General features: G+C 39.8%; 1 pseudogene; it reads left to right on the forward strand.

The window, feature by feature from the left end:
* The first annotated feature begins 2,264 nt into the window (after window positions 1–2,264).
* The window catches only part of LOC149266400 (tubulin beta-5 chain-like), an 82,340-nt pseudogene continuing 60,641 nt past the window's right edge, over window positions 2,265–23,963 (forward strand).

A 23,963-nucleotide genomic window follows, 5' to 3' on the forward strand; every position in this document is an offset into this window, starting at 1 on the left:
GTCATTTTGTTTAATCTCATCAAAATACGTCTTTATAATAAAAAGGACCCCTATTTTTTATAGATATCCTCTATTTTTGTTGAAATTTTTTTCTTATACCCCCCAATACCTATAATACCCCCTACCCGTCCATCTCCCCACCCAAATACCTCTAATATTTTGACCATAATTTTCACAATTTAGAATCCCACTTTATGAATATAGTCTTCCTTCTCCCAATATAGGACTATCTTTTTCTCCACTGGATGCATATCCGTGACAAATTCTTGCGACTTCTTTTTCTTCTTTTGTGTTGTATCCATATCCGTGAAAGATTTCTGTTGGCAGAGTCAGAAGCAGTTATTTCTGAGGTTTGGCTCTTTGGATGCCCTTATAATAAATTTTTGTCTTCAGGGTAAAAAACAGTGATTTCTAAGGTTTGGGCTCTTTGGATACCCTTATACTTACAAATTTATGTTTGTAGGCTCACAATAATATTTTGACTCTATTTTTCACAATTTAGAATCCCACTTTATCATTGAATGTGGTAAGATATTGGTAAACAAGTTGAAGTTTGTGTCTTTCATACAAGCTAGGTTTGATTATGCCAAGCTACTTGAAGAGATTGTCCCAATTATCACATAAGGATGTCTTAAATTTACAAGCGTTAATGAGACTATCTACAATTTCCACTTTTTTGTGACAATGATGGCAAAAGAAAGGCCCTTGAGATCCTCCTTTCACAAAGTTAGCCTAGAATAAAAAATTTCTTCGAGCTAATGCTGACAAAAAAAGAGAGGATTTTGGACAGAGGGTTCACTTCCAATTTTTTACCCAAATACCATGTGGGAATCTTGTAAGTCTATTATTAGCTTGTAAGATTATTTAATAGTAAAATACCCACCTAACAAATATTCCCATTGATGTTTATGCATGATGTTATGAATTTTTATTTTTGTTGATGACAACTATTTCCATAATCAATCCGAGTGAAATTCCATCCTAGCAGGTGGCCTTTGATCCTTAGGTATCCATGAGAACCATTTCTCAAGGCCAATTTCATTCTAATAATGGAATCATTGTTTTCTCATGTGCATCAACATAGTATTTTGAATTGCTTATATATTTTATTTGTCCGTCAATATTGGAAATTGCTGCTAGGCATAATCCCAAAATAATGTTGTTAGTCCATCCCTAACATTTTGAAATCATTGTTCCTCTATAAGGTGTCTATTTTCACAATCTAAATTCCAAATTGGATAACTAGGTCTATTTCAATCCATTCTTAAAAGACCATGTTATCTAAGCTCTAACACACACTTTTTCTTCCATATCCTTGTCTGTAAGGAACCATGACCTTGAAGTTATTTCCACCAAGTTTTTTCACCAAGAATTGAGATTAATAAGTCAATATATTTTTGACCCAATCCTTTTACTAATTTAGAAAGGAAAATTCCATGATCCCATATAACTATTTCCTGTATTTTACTTATTTTTCCCCATCCCATAGGAAGGCATGTTGCAGATTGCAAATAGACTTTACAATGTGATTGAGCAATTCAAGGGAAGAAACAAATAGCGAAACAATGCTTGAAGAATAGCTTTCAATAGAATTAGTTAAGCTATCAAGTTAATAGAAAAAATTTCCTAGTTAGCTAGTTTGTTTTCAAGCTTTATGATAATATACTCCGAAGTAGTGATGCAAAGATAATTATCTACTAAAGTGCCTCCTCAATATATGAAGAGAGGGAATCTCTAATGAAACCATTTCATTATAGAAATGTTTAATTATATACCATGTTGAGTACTAAATTGGTGCTTGTATGATTGAAGATTCATAGGATATCATAAATTTATTTTTAAATTGTTGGAAGGCATTGAATTCACAAATAATAGGAACATCCATAAGAATGATATCATTGAAAATGTATTGTTGCAAGTTTGGAAGATTCACATAGAAATCTATCGCTATAGAAATTTCTATCATTGAAGATAACTATTAACCTAGATTCACCTAAAGAATTATGTATATTGAAGATATTGATGCAAGTTTGGAAATTCACCTACATAATTAACCAAGAAATTTCTATCATTGAAGAATGATACCATTGAAATCATATTTATGGAAGTTACATCACTATAGAATTTTACATGATGGATTGCTTTATTCACCTACATAATTAACCCATATTTAGTAGGAAATTAATTGTTATTGTGTTTTTTGTTCTATTAATTATTTGGATTAATGATTTGTGTCCATGTACCTATATACTATCTCATCTAAGATGGAAGTACTAAATCATATCATCATGAGTATTCTTCAGGATGGTTCTAATTATTGGGCCAAGAATTCGTTATTGAAGGAGCGTGTGATCAATGTTGTGGCGACTTTGCAAGAGGCCAGAGAGCTTGCAAAGAGTTGCAGAGAGATTTCATTTAGTGGGAAGCTTATGATGCAGAGTGACCTAGATGTGCTCGTCAACAAACTCAATTGTCATCTGCGTGATTTGGATATTCTCATAAAGAGAAGACTATTGAGGGAATCTAGTGATGGCTTCAAGGTGTCAAGTCCAGATTCCAGTAGGGATGCCCTAGTTTTTTTTGTCAAGGGTTTGTTTGCAAGGCTTAAGATTGGTAATACTGAACTCAAAAAATAGGCCTTGATTTCTCTTGTATAGTTTTTGGAGGAGGATGACATGAATATTCTGTTTGTGGTAGATGGAGGAGTGGATATTCTTTACTTGGTGCATTTTCTTGATTCACATAATGTTGCTATCAGAGAATATGCAGTTGTTGCAGTGTTGATTTTGGCATAGTTTGATGTCTTCAAGGCTTGTGTTGCTACAAAAAGTGTTGTGCCACCGTTGATTAGGTTGTTGGAATCTAGAACTTCTTTCTGCAGGGAGAAAGAAGTTGAGGCTCTACAAGGATTGACTATTGACCTTGAGGAGGAGAGTATTAATGGTGAGATGAATGTAATCTTAGGGATCTGTCATTGTAATGATGGTACCTACATAGATAGGGAGTATGCCTCTACAATTTCTACATTTGGTGGAATCTCAACTCTGGTTGAATTCTGTAGAAATGGGTATCAAGGGCAGGGTATTGCGTCAGAAGTGTTGAGGAACTTGGCCTTTGTGGAGGAAATAAGAGGTCTCATGGTAGAGGAAGGAGAAATTCCTATGTTGATAAATCTTGTGAATTATGGTAAAACCCTTTCAGAAATGTTTTCTACAAAATGTTTGCATATGTTGGGTGCCCTTCATGAAAGCTTGAGGTAGAAGATCTACAGAGAAGGTGGGGTTGAATCACTTGTTCTGTTTTTGGAAAAAGTCGAGAGTACCGAGGTCTGAGGCATTGAGATTTCCTTCCTATCTACCAATACTACCCATCCCATACTTGGCTTAGATGAGCTGAGCCCTAGAAGAGAGAAAGGTCAATAGGAGAGATGAAAATAACTCGGAGCAACTTCATGACTTCCTCACCTACTGTACCACTCCCTGGGCTGAAGAAACAAATACTTAAAACACCCTAAAACAGAGAATAATATGGAATCTATTACTCAGTATATAATACTTATGTAAGGGTTAGCAACACTATAGAATAAAGGTAGACTCTATAAGGAAGATAGAACTAGATTAGGAATATAAGCATTAAGAATTCTCTTATTATATCTTATCCTATACTAAAACTTAACTAATAATATATCACACTAATTAAGGATTAATATTTTCAATTTTTCATTATTTCATAAAACGAGACTCTTCTTGAAAAAAAATGATATTAGACTTAAACTTCACTCAGACTCTCTCATACTCTCTCCAGAAAAATATGATAGGAATTAGGGTAATTACTACTTTATAGGCCTCAGAGGGAACCAAAACCCTTAAAACAAGAAATCACCAACCTTTCACTCTTCATATCCACCTAGTTACTCTGAGAGCCAATAGTAACTAGCTGCTAGTTAATCTGGAATCCTCTAGGCTATTTCGCTAATCCTATTAGAGAGGCTAATCCTATACAGTGATCCAATACTTACTGCTTAAGACTCAGCAGGCTATTACAAGGTTAGTTTCCATGGAGAACTTACTCTAATACAAAGGAAAGTACAAAAGAAAGTTGAAGGCTAGTAGTACCTATTTGGGGCATAGACAAACTTACTCTTGTTGGGTTGTGTTATATTCTTTCCACGTAGTTAACAGGGGGTTTGAAGGGCACCCGTAACCCCACTTTATGGGGTCCAAGGCAGCGCCCCGGAAAATTTTGGTTTTGGACCCTATGTTAGGTTGGGTGGACCCACCTATGGTTTTGTGCATGATTTTCACACATGCTTTTTGGACGCGATGGTTTTTTGGTCCATGTTATTGGGCACGATCGTTTTCGGTCCATTGTATTGGACGTGATGGTTTTTGGTCCATGGTATTGGATGCTTCGGCATGTATAAATATGTATTGTAACATTGAAAGGAACATAATGAAAAATCAAGCTGGTAGTCTTGGTTTTGGGATCCAGTGGGAAAATCTCTCTGTATATGTGTTTTATGTGTTATGCTCTCACATTGTTTATTTTTCTATGTTTTAGAATTTGTATGTAGGTAATATCTGTACGGGGTTAAAACCTGCATTTGGTATCAGAGCTATTTTTGGCTTCAAGGGGACGCCTTTGTTGCTGAGGGGTTTCACTCGGGTCTGTGGTAGACCCTATTCAGTGGGAGATCTGCGAGATCAATTCTGGTGGTGAAAGAAGATGGCGAGTGGTGGAAAGATAGAGATCGAGAAATTTAATGGTTAGAGTTTTGAGTTGTGGAAACTCAAGATGGAGGATCTGTTGGTGGATAAAGATCAGTGGATCGCGGTAGATCTAGGTACTAAACCAACGAGAGTGACCGATGAAGAATGGAAGAAGCTGGATCGGAAGGCAAAGAGCACAATACAATTGTGTGTCTCAGATTCAGTATTGCTGAATGTATCAAGGGAAGCTACAACAAAGGCTTTGTGGGACAAGTTAGGGACTTTGTACCAATCTAAGTCTCTGGTGAATAAACTGTTCCTACGGAAAAAGTTGTATAACCTGAGGATGAAAGATGGAGACTCAGTGATAGAGCATCTGAATGCGTTTAATACTGTGGTAATTCAGTTAGAATTTGTTGATATTAAAATTTCATATGAAGATAAGTGCATCAGTTTGTTGTGTTCTCTACCAGATTCGTGGGATAGTCTGGTTATTGCAATAGATAGCAATGCAACTGCCTTGCATTTTGATGAAATAGTCTCATCCTTGCTGATGGAGGAGATGAGACGGAAAAATATGGCGATGAATGGTGATGCCTTGTCTGTACGAGGATAGTCTGAGAACAGAAACAAAAATAAGTCATCGAGTGGGAGATTTAAATCTAGAGGAAGATCTAAATCTCCAGGAAAACCTGTAAAGGTGGTGTGCTGGAAATGTGGAAAGGAAGGGCACTTCAAAAGAGACTGTAAATCTAAAGATCCTTATAAAGGAAAGGGATCTGATGATGCTCCTTCTACAGAGGTGAAAACCACCTCAGATGAAGGTGGGGATGTGTACTTGGCTTCTTCAAGTACACATGTAGATCATGAGGCATGGTTGATTAACTCAGGTGCATCCTTTCACTTCACTCCCCATAGAGAGTGGTTCTACGAGTATGAGAAATATGATGGTGGTGATGTCTTCTTGGGGGATGACAGGAAGGCTAGAATCATTGGTCACGGAAAACTAAAGTTGAAGTTGCAAGGTGAAAGGGTTAGAACACTACTAGGTGTTCTACATATTCCTGCATTGGCCAGAAATATAATTTCTATAAGCAAGCTGGATGACACAGGTGTAAAAACAGTGTTTGAGAAGGATACCTGCAAGATGGTTCGGGGAGCACTGGTATTGATGCAAGGAGTTTGGAATAGAACTCTGTACAAGCTGCAAGGTAGCACTATTGTTGATGGGTGCAATAGTTTTGTGGTTCCTAAAAGTGGAGTAGAAAATCTAGTCGTCTCTGGAGAGAGGACCATGCTGTGGCATCAAAGGCTTGGACATATTGGAGAGAAGGGCCTTCGAATACTTCATGGTAAATGTATGGTAGAAGGTATGAGTAATATCTCTCTGGATTTTGATTTCTGTGAAAATTGTGTATATGGGAAGCAGAATCGGGTGAGTTTCCCTTCTGGTAGTAAGAGGGCGAAACAGATATTAGAACTTGTGCAGAGTGATGTGTTTGGGCCTGTGAAGGTTCCATCACTGGGTAAGTCTATGTACTATGTATCATTTATAGATGACTTCTCAAGGAATACATGGATATATTTCCTTAAGAAGAAATCTGAAGTCTTTGACAGGTTTAAGGAATTTAAGGCTCTGGTGGAAAACCAGACAGAGAAGAAGATAAAGGTGCTGAGGACAGATAATGGTGGAGAGTTTTGTAGTAAGGAATTTGAAGAATTCTGTAAGAAGTGTGGTATAGCATGACAGAAGACTACTCCATATACACCTCAGCAAAATGGAGTTGCAGAAAGAATGAATAAGACGTTGATGGAAAGGGCAAGAAGCATGCTCAATGGTGCTGGGTTAGGACAGGAATTCTGGGCAGAGGCGGTGGATACTGCATGTTACCTGGTCAACAGGTCACCTTCATCAGTGTTGGAGGATAAGACTCCACAAGAGGTATGGACTGGTAAGAAACCCTCTCTTTCACATCTGAGGGTATTTGGATGTGATGCATATGTACATGTTCCAAAGGAGAAACGAACCAAGTTTGATAGTAAATCTGAAAAGTGCATCTTTATTGGGTATAAGGATGGTTTAAAGGGTTATAAGCTTTGGAACCCAGTCACACGGAAGGTTGTGTACAGCCGAGATGTGGTGTTCAGAGAGGTGAAAGATGTTATTAAACATGAAGTCTAATGAAGGAACCTGAGAAGATGGAGTTTGAGCTAAAGGAGGAAGAATCAGACTCTACAGCAGAGGAGGAATCAGAAGATGAAGAGCCACAAACTCCGGCTGTGAGAAGATCAGTTCAAGAAAGAAGGTAGCCTGAAAGGTATAGTCCATCTGCTTTCTGTTCAAATTTTGCTTTATCTATTACTGACGATGATACCATAACTGTGAAGGAAGCAGTAGATTCAGAGGATGGAAAACTATGGAAAGAGGCCATGGTTGATGAAATGGCATCTTTGCACAAAAATGAGGCTTGGGATTTGGTGGAGTTGTCGGCTAGAAGGAAACCCGTTGGTAGTAAATGGGTGTTCAAAAAGAAGAAAAATGCAGAAGGAAAAGTGGAGAAATACAAAGCTCGGTTGGTACCGAAAGGTTATTCCCTGGTGCCAAGAATTGATTTTGGTGATTTTTTTTCTCCTATTGCTAAGGTAACTTCTATTAGATTACTTTTATCTGTTGCTGCTGCTTTTGATTTTGAGGTAGAATAGATGGATGTGAAGACATAATTTCTTCACGGGGATCTAGAAGAGGAAATCTACATGAAACAACCTGAAGGCTTTGCGGTGAAGGGTAAGAAAGAACTGGTATGCAAGTTAAAGAAGTCTCTGTATGGGTTAAAACAATCACCAAGGATGTGGTATCAGAAATTTGATAAATTTATACGGGGACTTGGCTTCACTAGAAGCAAAGCAGATCATTGTGTGTATTTTAAATTAATTGGTGACTGTGTTATTTATCTTGTCTTGTATGTGGATGATATGTTACTGGTTGGAAATGACAAAGGAATTATCCAGGATTTGAAGACCCAATTGTCCTCCAAATTCGACATGAAAGATCTTGGTGCTGCAAACTATATTTTGGGCATGGAAATTAAAAGAGATCGGGAAAAGAGGAAGCTCTGGTTAAACTAGAGGAAGTATGTCGAGACAATATTGCAGAGGTTTAATATGCAGGATTGTAAACCGATGAAGGTTCCTATTCCTGTAGGTGTAAAGTTATCTATTGAACAGTGTCCCAAGACATAAGAAGAGGAAGAGGATATGTCCTATGTTCCATATGCAAGTGCAGTAGGTAGCCTGATGTATGCAATGGTTTGTACTAGACTAGACATTGCACATACAGTGGGAGTATTGAGTAGGTTTATGTCAAAACCAGGAAAGGAGCATTGGATAGCAGTGAAGTGGGTTTTCAGGTATTTGTGTGGCACTAGTGGTTATGGTTTGTGCTACCAAGGAAGACCAGGACTAGACAGAGTGTTGGATATTCATGGCTTTTTTGATGCAGGCTGGGCTAGAGATCTGGATCAGAAAAGATCTACAAGTGGGTATGTGTTTAACCTATTTGGAGGTGCAGTCAGTTGGATGAGTAAAAAACAATCTGTAGTGGCACTATGAACTACAGAGGCAGAATACATGGTGTAGAGTACTAAAAAAGGTATGTTTCTGATGATTATTTCAGTATCTTTTCAGTAGAACTTGTAAACCTTTTTGCATCATGAACTTGGAAAACGATAAAAAATTATAACAAAACATGTGAGATTAATATGCAAGACTAAAATGCTGACAATTGTCATTTCCTTATGCAGGAAGGAGTGAAAACGAGAAGTTGCCGTTCCAAAGGAAAGGACAAGGATGGGTTAATCGTTGTCCCTTTAACGGGAGACCGAATGCAAACACGACAAAGAAAATCAAAGAAAATCTGCCCAGAAAAGGGGGTGGAGATATCAACTCGGCGCAGGAGAGAAAAAAATGATTGAGGATTAACGGTTCGGCGAATCCCTCAGGATTGTTAAATTGGAAACTAGGGCCAAACTCCATGTGGATCGGCTTATTTATGGCAGCTGATATTTTTATTGGATCCCTCTCGTCGAGAGGTGTAGGATTGATCCAAAGATCATCCGATTTCGATAAGTATTTATGGAGATATGAATTTATTTTTTTTATGTAATTATTATCAAGCCGACCAGCCCTTATGTAGGCTCTAGAAGGCCAACCGACGTGTCTATTCATCATCCTCGTTGTGGTATAAATAGATGAGGATTTGATATCATTTACACACTTATTCTTGATGTGATCTCCTCTCCACGTCTTAGGTTTTTGGAAAAGGAGAGTCACAAAAGGAATATGCTGGCCTAGTTTGATGATGCCCTAATCTAACACACTTAGCCGCAGTAAGGAAGTTATTATTTCGCTGTTCATGATGGAGACCATTACACTGTTAATAGAGACACATATACAATGGAAAACAATGAGGATATTACGCTGTCCAGGAAGCAGTTTATACGCATGTCATGAAGGTCCCCATCCGCTGTAAGTGGAGACACCTTATCCACCGTAAATGAAGACACCATATACGCAGAAAAATGGAGATGTATTAGTTGCAGTCATCTATGAATTGGGCCAAGGTAACAAAGCCACAGTCATGATAACCTAGCCGCAGTAAGCAGCAGGAAGATGATCTACATACGCTGTAATGGGAGTCAATCATACGCTGTAATAAAGACATCTAAACCCAGCATGAAGACTCTATACGTTCCTAGTGACACAGTCTATACGTAGCCATAGACTGATCTATACGCAGCCATGGAATATGCGGCCTTGGAAACACTAAATCACAATCATGAACCTACGCAGTCATGAAGATGGATCCAATGCAGTAAACACACTGATATGAAGACTCATTCGCAGGTCATACGTAGATATGGAGACACTATTATACATTGGAAGACCTTATACGCTGCAATGGAAACCAAACGCACAACAATGGAAACATTCCCTAATTCATTGTCAATGGAGTCATATATATGCAGTTATAGAATCTATACACACATCGTGGACAGAATATACGTTGTCATTACACACAGCAATGGAAGCTCTTTATTCACAGCCGCAGTGATGAAGAGGAATCACTGTAAAGGCATGAAGCCGCAGAGAGCCACAGTCAGGCAAAGTCAGGCAAAGTCATAGTCAAATGGAGTTACAATCAAAGTCATGGAGCCGTAGTTAGTTTAGTCTCCTCGAATGCATTAAGGATCTAAAGCCTATCCATTCTCGGCATGGCAATCTTGATATGAGAAGGAGCTGTTCTGATTTCGGTGGCAGTCGTATAGCAGACTTGTTACAGTCTTGCTATTAGAATTCAATGAGAAGATCCTTGGCATATGTATCATCACTGCAATCAGATCTAGCTCAACATGTTTCGAAGAAGTGGCAAGGACAACATGATGATGAATGAGATCATGATGTATGGGCAACATAATGTAGATCATGGGCAGCATGATGTATGGGCTGCACAGTGATGCATGAGATCAAGAGCAGCATGATGATGCATGATGCAGCATGATGCAGTATGCAGTGGTGCAGCTTGAGAACCTGATGTAGGATGATGATAGGTGAAGGAGTCACCTTGGAGGATCAGTTGAAGTAGAATATCTTCAACTGATCTCATTGTTATAGGAGATGATCTATTGTTACCGGGAAAAGTGTCTATTTAGAACTACTCTATCCCACTAAGGTGTGGCAGCTGCCTTAGAAACAAACAGAGAAAACTACTTTTGTATTTCCTTTATGAATTAAAGATAGAGGGGGATAGAAAGAACTGACCTGTGTCTTGCGCTAATCCTTTGATCCAATCCCTCTCTTCTTTGACAGCTTCCAGCTACCTGCTCCCTTACTTGCCCAGCTTCACCAAGTACCTGTAAGATCACAGAAGAAGAAAACTATACAAAGACATGGATCTTTATTCATAAATAGCTTAGGATCAGATTTAAGCTAACCATACAAATGTAACAAGCATCAATGATACAAAAGCATGGAGGAAAAACTCAAATAGTTTTTATTGATATACAAGAAGATCCAGGAGGAGTTACAACCGATGATTCCTGACCCAGCATCAACCTCCCAGCAAAGAAGCCCCTCTTCACCTCCAACAAAGCATAAATCACCCAATACTCTGATATCTATCTCAAAACCAACAGCAATTCCTTGCAATGTCCAAAATTCCAGCCTCTAGATCTCTGGGATGAGGGATCCATATATAGATGTATGCAAGGAGGATGAGTTAGCTTGTGATTTGATTAGTGCCTTCTCTCTGTCATTTCTTGCTTCCACTTGGAGACTGAGAGCCTCTTACTCATCCTTGGTCGAATTCAGTGAGGCAAGTGTCATAGGAGAAGATTCTGGAAGCTTCCATTGTCTTTCCACCTCGTGGAATGGCACTGCCATTTGTCATTTCCCGCTAAACGCACCCTCATAGTGCATTTAGGTGCGTTGCAACGCACCTAGCTAGTGTATTTAGGTGCTATGCAACGCAGCTAGCCAGTGGAGCAGCTGAAATGATCCTGTTTTGACTTATTCTGAGCAGTTTCTGGTGGAGAACTTCTGGGAGAAGCTGTAATTTGTTGACCTTGTTCCTTTAGGGGTTAGAACAACACTTTTAGGGACTTAGGAGCCCTTGGTTTATGGACATTTCATGCTTGGAGCTGCAAGGCACAAAAATGTCTATAACATCTATGCTCAGATCTAGTCAAGTCAAAGTGTTGACTTCTGTTGTAAATGTACTCTCTCTCTCTTTCTCTGCTGAGCTTTGAAGATAAAAGAAGATTTGATCAAAGGGTTTCCCCATACATTGTGGGGTTTGTCCCTGGCTCACGCCATATCTTGTGTCCTCTTGTCTTGGCTTGTCTTCTCCGTTTTATATTTATGTTCTATCTGCAGTTTATCGTAATGCTGATGTGATTGCTAACTGTGAAAATTTAAATAAATTGCTCTAGCATAGAACATACCCAAAACTTAACATGGTATCGGAGCCGAGGTGAAGACAATGCCCAAGCAAGAGTGAAAGAGCAATCACCGAAGGCAGTTGGGACAATATAGAAGGATCAATGGATTCCTCATAATTCACCTAGGGTGAAGTCAAAGCAGAGAATGTTATCAAAATGGCGTAGCGGAAGATTCTGATGGTCCATCTTAAGATCACTTCATTGGGAAGTTCGGATCTAAGGGTGGAAGGAAAGGCGGATGCCTTGTTGAAATAAGTTCGGCCGTTATGCGAAGGAGTGTCCGAATGGCAGAGACACATCTCTTGATGAAGATAACAATCATTCTTGGGACATCTTCAATGATCAAAAGAATGACTGGCAATGCAGGTCATCAAGGAAATAGTCGACTCTTCCACGAAAGCAAGGAACCCCAAAATCTCTTTTATGTACCTGATCGAACCTGATGTCCATCTCGGAAATGGAAGTCAAAGGTTACAGGGTGGCACTTATCGATGGAAAGGTACGTGTTTGAAAATAGATCTTTTAAAGATGTTTTTGAGTTCAGGGTTGTATCAAGTTGCAGGAAGTCCACTGGGGACCATGTCCATTGACTCAGCACCAGAGGTCTGTGAGTCAGATGGTGACTAGGATGCCTGAATTCAAAAAGAAGCATGAAGGTACATGTACCGAAGGAAAATATTATAAGGGGACCATTCCCCTCATGCAGTAGGTTCACAGGTTTGGAACAACTCGAGGAGTTTGAGAATCATGATCAAGGAATCTCATGTGTACAGGTGGAAGAAAGCCCTCTATGGCTTGAAGAAAAACAACTCGGGCATAGTATGAGAGGATTGATAGTTATCTAATGCAGCTGAGATTCACTAGGAGTGAAACCAATCCAAACCTTTACTCGAAGGTTGTGGATGATAAACCTCTCGTACTGACACCTATGTTTGACAGGTGCAGACCCTCTCATTTATAGGAGACAGAGGGAGTTGGATTCCAAATGTGGGAAGATAAGCTGCAAGCTTGTGACTGCCTCGAGGATCTTAACTTTCAGAAGTTATATGGTAATGATGTCGGACCAGATTTGGGAAATGCCTCTGAGTTTCATAAACTCATTCGCGTTGATGTTCTTGGAGAACCTCTGTCCGGACATCTGTGTTGCAGTTAGCATGGTGAGCTCATATTTGGTTGAGCCTCACTAGATTGGTGCCAAGAATCTTCTAAGATATCTTCAGGGCACAATCTCTCATGAATTGAGATACACTACCGGAAATATGAAACCACATGATTATTCGAATGATGAGTGGGTAGGCAGTATGGAGGATCACTAGAGCACTTCTCAGTGTTGTTTCTCTTTGGAATTTGCCTCGATATCCTGGATGAGCAGGAAGCAGAAGTCGGTGACTCTGAGCACCACCAAGGCACAATACATTGTTGATAGTATGGCCTTCTGTGAGGCAGTCTGGTTTCTTAAGCTCTTCAGTGAGCTGTTTGTACATATGATGAATACCACTGTGATTCTCTGTGACAACCAGAGATGGGATTCGATTATTGAGGAATCCCGTATTTGACAATTGCTCCAGCAGATAGACATCAAATACTGCCTTATTTGGGATATGGTAAGTCGATGATCAAGGAGGCTCCATCGCACTGAGATGATGTATAGGACAGAGCCCTGAGGAAAGACCAAATTTGTGATTTTCCCGAACGACTTGGAGTCGTCAAGAGACCTTTGTAAAAGGGTCCTACATGTTGCATACATTGAGCTCTGGGAGCTTTTGGGGGCTTGCAGTTCTAATGGAGCAACATACGACCACAGGGTGACTCACCCTCCCCTGGTGGTGCGCACTAGAACAAGATGATTCGCTTTCTTGTGGGACAAGATGATTCGCTCTCTTGTGGGGCAAGATGGTTAGTTCTCCTGTGAGGCCTGGATTGATGTGTTCTCCATGGTGATTGTAGCTGGATTGATGTGTTCTCTTGTGAGGCCTGGATTGATGTGTTCTCCATGGCAGCCTGGATTGATGTGTTCTCCATGGCGATTGTAGCAGGATTGATGTGTTCTCCTGTGAGGACAGGATTGATTAAGTTCTCCTATCGAGGCATCCTACCCATGCAGTCTGGGACTCATGGGAAGTACCTCTCATCTGATCAATGAGCAGGGAAATGAAGTTAGGGACCATAGTAGTACCGATGGACGCATCGTTGTATCTACCGTACTCCCTACGCTAGGATTTCCTCCATTGATCTGTGATCAATGATACTGGTCTGGGACCAGTGGTAGGAGTTGTACATACTATGACGCTAACTTCGGGTCAGTTGAGACTGGTCTGGGACCAGTAGTACACTCTCTGAGCCTGTGATACTAGTCTAGGACCAGTGGTAGGAGTTGTACATACTATGACGCTGACTTTGGGTCGGTTGAGACTGGTCTGGGACCAGTGGTACACACTCTGAGTTTGACTTCGAGTCAGTGGAGAATGGTATGAGACATTCTCGATCAATTCTTCTTCTTCATAGTTCTGCAGAGCAGAGCTAGAGGAGCCAGCAGCGCTGAGCAGAGCTGAGCAGAGTAGAGCTAGCAGAGCAGAGCCAGCAGAGCTAACAGAGCTACCTGAGCAGAGTGGTTATGGTTTGTGCTACCAAGGAAGACTAGGACTGGACAGAGTGTTGGATATTCATGGCTTTGTTGATGCAGGCTGGGCTGGAGATCTGGATGAGAAAAGATCTACAAGTGGGTATGTGATTAACCTATTTGGAGGTGCAGTCAGTTGGATGAGTAAAAAACAATCTGTAGTGGCACTATGAACTACAGAGGCAGAATACATGGTGTGGAGTACTAAAAAAGGTATGTTTTTGATGATTATTTCAGTATCTTTTCAGTAGAACTTGTAAAACGTTTTGCATCATGAACTTGGAAAACGATAAAAAATTATAACAAAACATGTGAGATTAATATGCAAGACTAAAACGCTGACAATTGTCATTTCCTTATGCAGGAAGGAGTGAAAACGAGAAGTTGCCGTTCCAAAGGAAAGGACAAGGATGGGTTAACCGTTGTCCCTTTAATGGGAGACCGAATGCAAACACGACAAAGAAAATCAAAGAAAATCGGCCCAGAAAAGGGGGTGGAGATATCAGCTCGGCGCAGGAGAGAAAAAAATGATTGAGGATTAACGGTTCAGCGAATCCCTCAGGATTGTTAAATTGGCAACTAGGGCCAAACTCCATGTGGGTCGGCTTATTTATGGCAGCTGATATTTTTATTGGATCCCTCTCATCGAGAGGTGTAGGATTGATCCAAAGATCATCCGATTCCGATAAGTATTTATGGAGATATGAATTTATTTTGTTTATGTAATTATTATCAAGCCGACCAGCCCTTATGTAGGCTCTAGAAGCCCAACCGACGTGTCTATTCATCATCCTCGTTGTGGTATAAATAGATGAGGATTTGATATCATTTACACACTTATTCTTGATGTGATCTCCTCTCCACGTCTTGGGTTTTTGGAAAAGGAGAGTCACAAAAGGAATATGCTGGCCTAGTTTGATGATGCCCTAATCCAACACACTTAGCCGCAGTAAGGAAGTTATTATTTCGCTGTTCATGATGGAGACTATTACACTATTAATAGAGACACATATACAGTGGCAAACAATGAGGATATTACGCTGTCTAGGAAGCAGTTTATACGCAGGTCATGAAGGTCCCCATCCGCTGTAAGTGGAGACACCTTATCCACCGTAAATGAAGACACCATATACGCAGACAAATGGAGATGTATTAGTTGCAGTCATCTATGAATTGGGCCAAGGTAACAAAGCCACAGTCATGATAACCTAGCCACAGTAAGCAGCAGGAAGATGATCTACATACGCTGTAATGGGAGTCAATCATACGCTATAATAAAGACATCTAAACACAGCATGAAGACTCTATACGTTCCTAGTGACACAGTCTATACGCAGCCATGGACTGATCTATACGCAGCCATGGAATATGCGGCCTTGGAAACACTGAATCGCAATCATGAACCAACGCAGTCATGAAGATGGATCCAACGCAGTAAACACGCTGTTATGAAGACTCATTCGCAGGTCATACGTAGATATGGAGACACTATTATACATTGGAAGACCTTATACGCTGCAATGGAAACCAAACACACAACAATGGAAACATTCCCTAATTCATTGTCAATGGAGTCATATATATGCAGTTATAGAATCTATACACACATCGTGGATAGACTATACGTTGTCATTACACTCAGCAATGGAAGCTCTTTATTCACAGCCGCAGTGATGAAGAGGAATCACTGTAAAGGCATGAAGCCGCAGAGAGCCGTAGTCAGGCAAAGTCAGGCAAAGTCATAGTCAAATGGAGTTACAATCAAAGTCATGGAGCCGTAGTGAGTTCAGTCTCCTCAAATGCATTAAGGATCTAAAGCCTATCCATTCTTGGCATGGCAATCTTGATATGAGAAGGAGCTGTTCTGATTTCGGTGGTAGTCATATAGTAGACTTGTTAATAGTCTTGTTATTAGAATTCAATGAGAAGATCCTTGGCATACGTATCATCACTGCAATTAGATCTAGCTCAACATGTTTCGAAGAAGTGGCAAGGACAACATGATGTATGGGCAACATAATGTAGATCATGGGCAGCATGATGTATGGGCTGCACAGCGATGCATGAGATCAAGAGCAGCATGATGATGCATGATGCAGCATGATGCAGTATGCAGTGGTGCAGCTTGATAACCTGATGGAGGATGATGATAGGTGAAGGAGTCACCTTAGAGGATCAGTTGAAGCAGAATGTCTTCAACTGATCTCATTGCTATAGGAGATGATCTATGCTCAGATCTAGTCAAGTCAAAGTGTTGACTTCTATTGTAAATGTACTCTCTCTCTCTTTCTCTGCTGAACTTTGAAGATAAAAGAAGATTTGATCAAAGGGTTTCCCCATACATTGTGGGGTTTGTCACTGGCTCACGCCATATCTTGTGTCCTCTTGTCTTGGCTTGTCTTCTGCGTTTTATATTTATGTTCTATCTGCAGTTTATCGTAATGCTGATGTGATTGATAACTGTGAAAATTTAAATAAATTGCTCTAGCATAGAACATACCCAAAACTTAACAAGGATACATGATCTTGAGGGATCATTGTTTAATCTATTTTTGCACTTAGAAATCTCTGCCGTCACCCTTATAAAAGGGACAGCACTGTTAGCTCAAAGAGAGAGTTAGACATGATTATGTTTTTATGTAATTTCTGTTAAGATCAAAACTTTGACCATCGAGTCTCGATAAGAACTGGTTTATTGTAATTTTGCTTTATGCATTAATACAAATTTGGTGATTACTTCATCTTTGAGTCTGGATTAACTTCAAGCGGTGTACCCCTGGAGGCTAAGGGCCCGGCCCTGGAGGACACTTGCTCCTATATTATTACGTTTGGTTTATGCGTGGTTTGCTTATCGACGTTATTTGGTAATCTGATGCGTTTTATAAGTTTACATCACAAGCTCTGTTATGTTTAATTCATTAAAGTTTCTACAGACAGAACTATTGTATTGACTCTGCATCATATTACTGTTCTTTTAAGAGTTGATCTAATATTGCTAGTCTTAAGAGAATACTGTCACTATTCCATTACAGAGCTTTTGTGCTGTGCACCTATTTATTAATGTTAACGAATTCATCTTGGGAATTATGTTCTTTACGATTGTTGGATTTATGAGCAATGCTGTTCTATTTTGAAACGCGGTCGTATTCTTTCTAACTGAGATTGATACTTGGATCAGATTACTATTTAAGTGTGTTGTGTGCGTATATGGTTTTCTAGCGTTGTTCCATAATTTATCCGTAATCAGTGTTGTTCCATTAGTGTGTGCTTTTTAATTCACCCTTAAGAGTGAAGATTACTATTTGATTACGATTAGTGCATTTGATCTGATAGATTAAGATTGTTGCTACTTGCGAGACTTAGTTGCTGTTCGATTTATTAGCTGTTGTTCCATTTCAGATTTGCTGTTCTATTTCAGACTTGTTGTTCGATTTCTTAATTTCTATTCCATTTCTCATCTTCCGTTCCATTTATTGGTGTTGGTGTGAAGAACGATCGCAAGCTGTAGTGAGCATTGGCATTTACTGTCCGGCTCCCAGACCTACGATCTGTTCTCTGATTTCCTTTTCCATCAGTTTCCAAAGGGATGGGTTATTGCTACTGAACCCTTGACTGATAAGTTACTTAGTCTTTTGAATGTGTGATTTGATCTTTTGAAGTAGTTAAGCTGTAGACAAGCATCCGTTTACTCTTGTATTTCTGAACCTATACTACCAGCATTACTCTGACAAATGATATCCTCAGACTGAGACACTCTTTGAAATAACCAAACGTTCTTGGATTGACATATTAATGTGAGGTACTTAGAGGTGAAAGAGACCCTTTTTATAGCTCTACATTTTGGTGCCGTTGCCGAGGAAAGAGTGTAGCCATTTGTTCTTTTTTTAGAGTAGTGTACGAACCTGCTAGGGAAGAGTTGGATTTTAAAAACGGAAGGTAAGAACCTACATACGGAGTATGTAAAAGCCCTGCTCCTCTGTCCGCTTTCCTGCAGATTTGCTGCTGTTTTGTTTGAATAGAATTTAGTAGTTAATTTGAGTGCATGACTAAGCAGAAAAAACACCAAACCTCTAACCAATCCAGAAAAAGCAAAGGGGCCAGTGACCCTTGGCCGAACGACCTTCATAGACGAAATATACAAGAAAGCAGAATCTCAGCCATTAGTAGGACCCAGGAAAATCATTTCTAAACAACCTACTAATTCCCTTCAGGCCACAGGATCACCATCTGTAGCCTTTGCTGAGGTGCATAGTCAAACTGAAGAGCAGGACTTTCAAGAAATTGAAAATTCTACTCCAGAACTATTGCAGGAAGGGAATTTCAGCAATCTTTGTGAAGGAGAAGGAGAGACAGGGGAAATTGAGGAACCAAGATCTCCTATTGGAAAAATTCAGCCATTAAACAGCCCAGACAAGGGAAGTGTTGCAAAAATCATTGTTGGAGAAACTCAATCTCCTCAGACATTAGGCATTCTCATTATCCCAGATAAAGGAAGTGATATTAAAACTGTCCTTGTTAAAGCCATTCCCTCTCAACCTAGGAATACCCTCCTAGATAACCCAGAAGGTTATTGGCATATATTCGACCCAATGGCTCAAAACCAGCCAAACACTCAAACCTCTACATTACAATACCCTATAGTGGATTCTGCAGCAAATGTGCCTATGAAAGCAATCCCTCTTCAACATATCCCTACATTCTATGGTCTTACATCAAAAGATCCGGATGCATTTTTATTTGAATTTGATGTATTGTGCAGGGGATATGATTACACCACCGACCCCCGGAAACTAAAACTATTTCCCTCTACATTAAAAGGGGTTGCTTTAAGATGGTTTATGGGATTAGGTGGTGGGGTTATAAATAGCTGGGATCAAATGAAAGAATCTTTTCTAAAAAAATATCAGGATTATTGCAGGTCTAGAGAACTGAAGGATGAAATATTCCAGATGACAGCTAGACCAAATGAAACATTAGAGGAGTATGTGGAACGTTTTCAGTATAATCATCAGAGATCTCCCTATGCATCACTACCTTTACCTGATAATGTGTTAAAAACAACATTAATAAGGGGCATGAAGGAACAATGGATTGAAACATTAAACATTATGGGAAATGGAGATATCTATCAAGAAAAATTTGCTGACATTATTGATTTATGTATCAGGAGCTCTAGAGGTAGCACAAGAGTAAACTGAGAGAACATGATTGGTTTGTAAGAGATAATAAAATGTCGATAGAAGGAGTAACACGTGTAGAAATTGGAAATTTATTGGAAAATTTTAAAACTGATATACTAGGGACACTAACTACACAGCTTGATATTTTGTAGGCCAAACATAAGCAAATGGAGGCAGAACAGAATTTGGCAATCTTCTGTCCCCGATGCAGGAAAAAGCATAGTCACAAGGAGTGTCCACTGGATACAGTCCAAACATGCGCCATCTGTACAAAAGATCACCTTACGGAGAGCTACCCCTCACTTCCTGGATTGAAAGCGGTATATAAGGAAGTGGAAGAAGAACCAGAATCGGTGTATTTGCTCAACCAGCGCCGTCAGTGGCAGCCGAGACAATCTGGTATGTTTCCAGACCCAACTTCTTCTTTTCAGCCTCCACAGTATAATGCTCAACAATATAATACGTGGAAAAGCCAATCCCAACCCTCGTTTCCAAACTGGTCACCACAGTTGTTTCCTTCTTCAAACCCGTGGTTGAATCAGGCAAGCCAATCTGGTTGGCCAAATTTTCCTTATACTCCACCATATTGGCAAGGTAGCTCATATCCTCCACAATGGACTCCTCCTACTTCACAAAGTTCAGCCTGGTAGAAAAACTAGCAGAGACCGATGCATCAGCCAGTAGGAACCATTCTGCTCCCTCAACATACACTACCAGCCTTATAACAAAATCCCCAGTCTAATCTGAGAACGCAACTCCCAGCCCAACCCAACCCCAATCCAAACAACAGACCGGTTCAATCTGTCCAAATCATAGAAACACCTGAGATAGGAACCGATCTGAGGGAGTGTAATGATCTTCAGTTAAGATTTGGGTGTGTTATTGAAACCGAGGGAGATAAGACAGTTCAGGTTGAAGATCAGTTACCCAGAGAGCATATGTCACAACAACAGGATGTGCATAAACAACAAGCTCACAATCAAACAACCACATCCTCTCCTCCGTTCCCAGAACGATTAGTCATACCTCGACCGATACAATATCCTGATTTTGACATTCTGGGAGAATTACAAAATCTGTACATAAAAATTCCATTCCTCCAAGCCATTCAAGACATCCCGATATACGCAAAAACTATCAAAGAATTGTGCATAAAGAAATCAAGGAGGAATATAACAAATAATCCAAGAGTCCAAGTAGTCGGCACTCTATCTGACTTATTATCAGGAAAAGAAACACCCATTAAATATGAAGACCCAGGAAATCCAATAGTCACTGTGAAAATTTATGATCAGACCCTTCCCAATGCCTTAATTGATCTAGGGGCTGCAATCAATATCTTAACAACCACTACTTGCCAAAAGCTAGGCATTACATCTGTAGAACCCACCTCTACCTTGCTAGAATTGGCTGACCGATCTGTGGTTAGGCCAGAGGGTACTCTACATGATGTCATGGTCTCTGTTGATTCCTGGGAATATCCAACCGATTTCCTGATAATAAATCCCAAAACTCGACTTGATGGACATCCATTGATTTTAGGAAGACCTTTGCTTGCCACTGTCGATGCTTATATCGGCTATCGGCAAGGAAATATGACCATAACCAAAGGACCAAATGTCAAGAACTTAGTTCTATATTCTCCAGTGCAGCCAAGTGTCACAATAATCAAAACTAATATACATCCTATATCATACCTTACTGATAACATTAGATCTCCATTAACTATACAAGAGGCACTTGATTTCAAAGATCAAACAGAAGACGATGCCATTAATAATTTCATTAGTCAAACAGAACTCACATCCAGCACACAATGTCATATGATAAGAGCAGCATTTGATAATGAATTAGAAGAAGATCTGCTGAAAGATACACATGATCAAACAATACATGTTACCTCTGTTGCAAACAGTAAAGTTGTGAAAATTGAACCGGGAAAAACCTTAAAATTTAATGCCAACCTCACACCCGAACAAGAAATGAAGCTCATCCATTTGTTAAGGAAATATAAAGAAGCATTTGCATGGGACTACCCTGATATGAAAGCAATTGACCCCCAATTATGTACACACCACACTTATACAGAAAAAGATGCGAGACCTGTTCGGCAACCTCAAAGAAGACTTAATCCTCATCTAAAAGATGTGGTAAACGCTGAACTTCAAAAACTTTTATATGTCAATTTCATCTATCCTATATCTGATAGTAAATGGGCCTCTCCGCTTGTGGTGGTACCAAAAAAGAATGGGAAATGGAGAATCTGTGTGGACTACAGAGAGATAAATAAAGCAACACAAAAAGACCACTTCCCTCTCCCGTTCATCGACCAAGTATTAGACACTTTGGCAGGAAAGAAATTCTTTTCTTTCCTGGATGGCTTCAGTGGATACAATCAGATTCAGATTGCCCCTGAAGACCAAGACAAAACTACTTTTACTTGTCCTTAGGGAACATTTTCCTACCAAGTCTTACCTTTTGGCTTATGTAATGCTCCTGCCACATTCCAAATGGCTATCCTTAGCATTTTCGCAGATTTAATAAATGAAGGAATCGAAGTATACATGGATGACTTTACACCATACGGAGATGATTTCGATCCTGCATTGGATACCCTAGAAAACGTTCTACAACGCTGCATTGCTACCAGGCTTTGTTTAAGCCATGAAAAATGCTATATGATGATGACTGAAGGACTTGTCCTAGGACATTATATTTCAAGAGCTGGCATTCAGGTAGACGCGGCCAAAATCCAAATAATTTTGCTTATTCCCACTCCTACCACTCAAACAGAGGTACACAGTTTTCTTGGATTTTTTGGTTATTACAAGAGGTTTATAGAACATTATTCGCATATTGCTGCACCTTTGTATGCACTAACTGGTAACTTTGATATTCTTTGGACAGAAAAGTGTGAACGTGCTTTCGAGGATCTAAAGAAACTTGTATCCACAGCCCCAGTCCTTCGAGGACCAAATTGGGATTTTCCATTTCAGATATCATCTGATGCCTCAGATACAACCATTGGAGAGGTCCTTGGGCAAGAAGAGGATAAAAAACCATGTGCAATTTATTACATCAACAAAAATTTATCCCCTGCTGAATTAAATTACATTGTTACTTAAAAAGAATTCCTAGCTGTAATACATGCTGTCAATAAGTTTAGACATTACATTACTGGATATCCTGTTATCTTGTATACAGATCATTCTGCCATAAAATATTTGGCAAAAAAGCATGTCACAAATGGCAGAATAACTAGATGACTGATTCTATTGCAGGAATTTGATATCACAATCAAGGATCGACCTGGCAAAGAAAATCCTGTAGCCGATTTTCTCTCAAGAATGCCAAAGCCAATCGATGCAGCAGCAGTTGAAGATCAATTTTTGGACGAGCATCTGTTTGCTGTTGCTATTCAAACACCCTGGTACGCTGATGTTGCCAATTACCTAGCAGTAGGTAAACTGCCGAAACATCTAACCCCTAATGAGTGGAAACAGATTGTTCAGAAGAGTGCTTGATTCTCGTGGATTGGGGGCTATTTGTTTCACACATGGGCAAACATGCATATCAGGAGATGCGTTCGAGAAGATGAAATCTTTGACATTTTAAAAGGTTGTCATGATGGACCATGTGGTGGACATTTCGCTGAGCGCAAAACTGGACATAAAGTGCTGCAGACAGGGTATTATTGGCCCACGATTTTCAAAGATGCAAAGAAATTTGTCCAAGCCTGTGACAGTTGCTAGCGAGCAGGACGCCCTGGTCAGTCTGATGAGATGCCTCTGAAACCACAGTTAGTCATTGAACCATTCGAGCGATGGGCTCTTGATTTTGTTGGACCTATTAACCCATCATCAAACCAGAAAACATATATTTTGGTGGCAATAGAATATGTCACCAAGTGGGTTGAAGCAGAAGCATTGCCTAGAGCTACAGAGGACTCTGTCATACAGTTCCTGTTCCATCTATTTGTACGTTATGGCCTTCCAAGAGAAATAATTATAGATGGTGGACCACAGTTTGCTGGGAACAGAATAGCTGCAACACTCAACAACTATCATGTCCAGCATAAAATCACTACTCCATACCACCCACAGGCAAATGGGCAGGTAGAAAGCAACAATAAGATAATAGAATAATTCCTAACAAAAACCATTGCGTCACATAGAGGTGATTGGGCTGCCAGACTACCTAAAGGAAATTGATCTTCAACTGCTACTGCATCGATTGGCTTTGGCATTCTTGAAATCCAAACATTATGGACAACACATGAAGTTGGCTTAGATCTAACCGAGGCACAGATTAATCGATTGCAGAAGATCAATGAGTTGGAAGAAATTAGGCTTTCTGCACTTCAAAATACTGCCCTGATCCAACAGTAGCGAGCTAAATGGCATGATGCTCTCATAAAAAATAAAGTCTTCGACGAGGGAGACTGGGCTCTTTTGTATGA

Source organism: Pinus tabuliformis, chromosome 6 (assembly GCF_031772625.1).
Source record: "Pinus tabuliformis cultivar Carrire ecotype Pingquan chromosome 6, CPIR1, whole genome shotgun sequence".
In the NCBI taxonomy this organism is placed as follows: Eukaryota; Viridiplantae; Streptophyta; class Pinopsida; order Pinales; family Pinaceae; genus Pinus; species Pinus tabuliformis.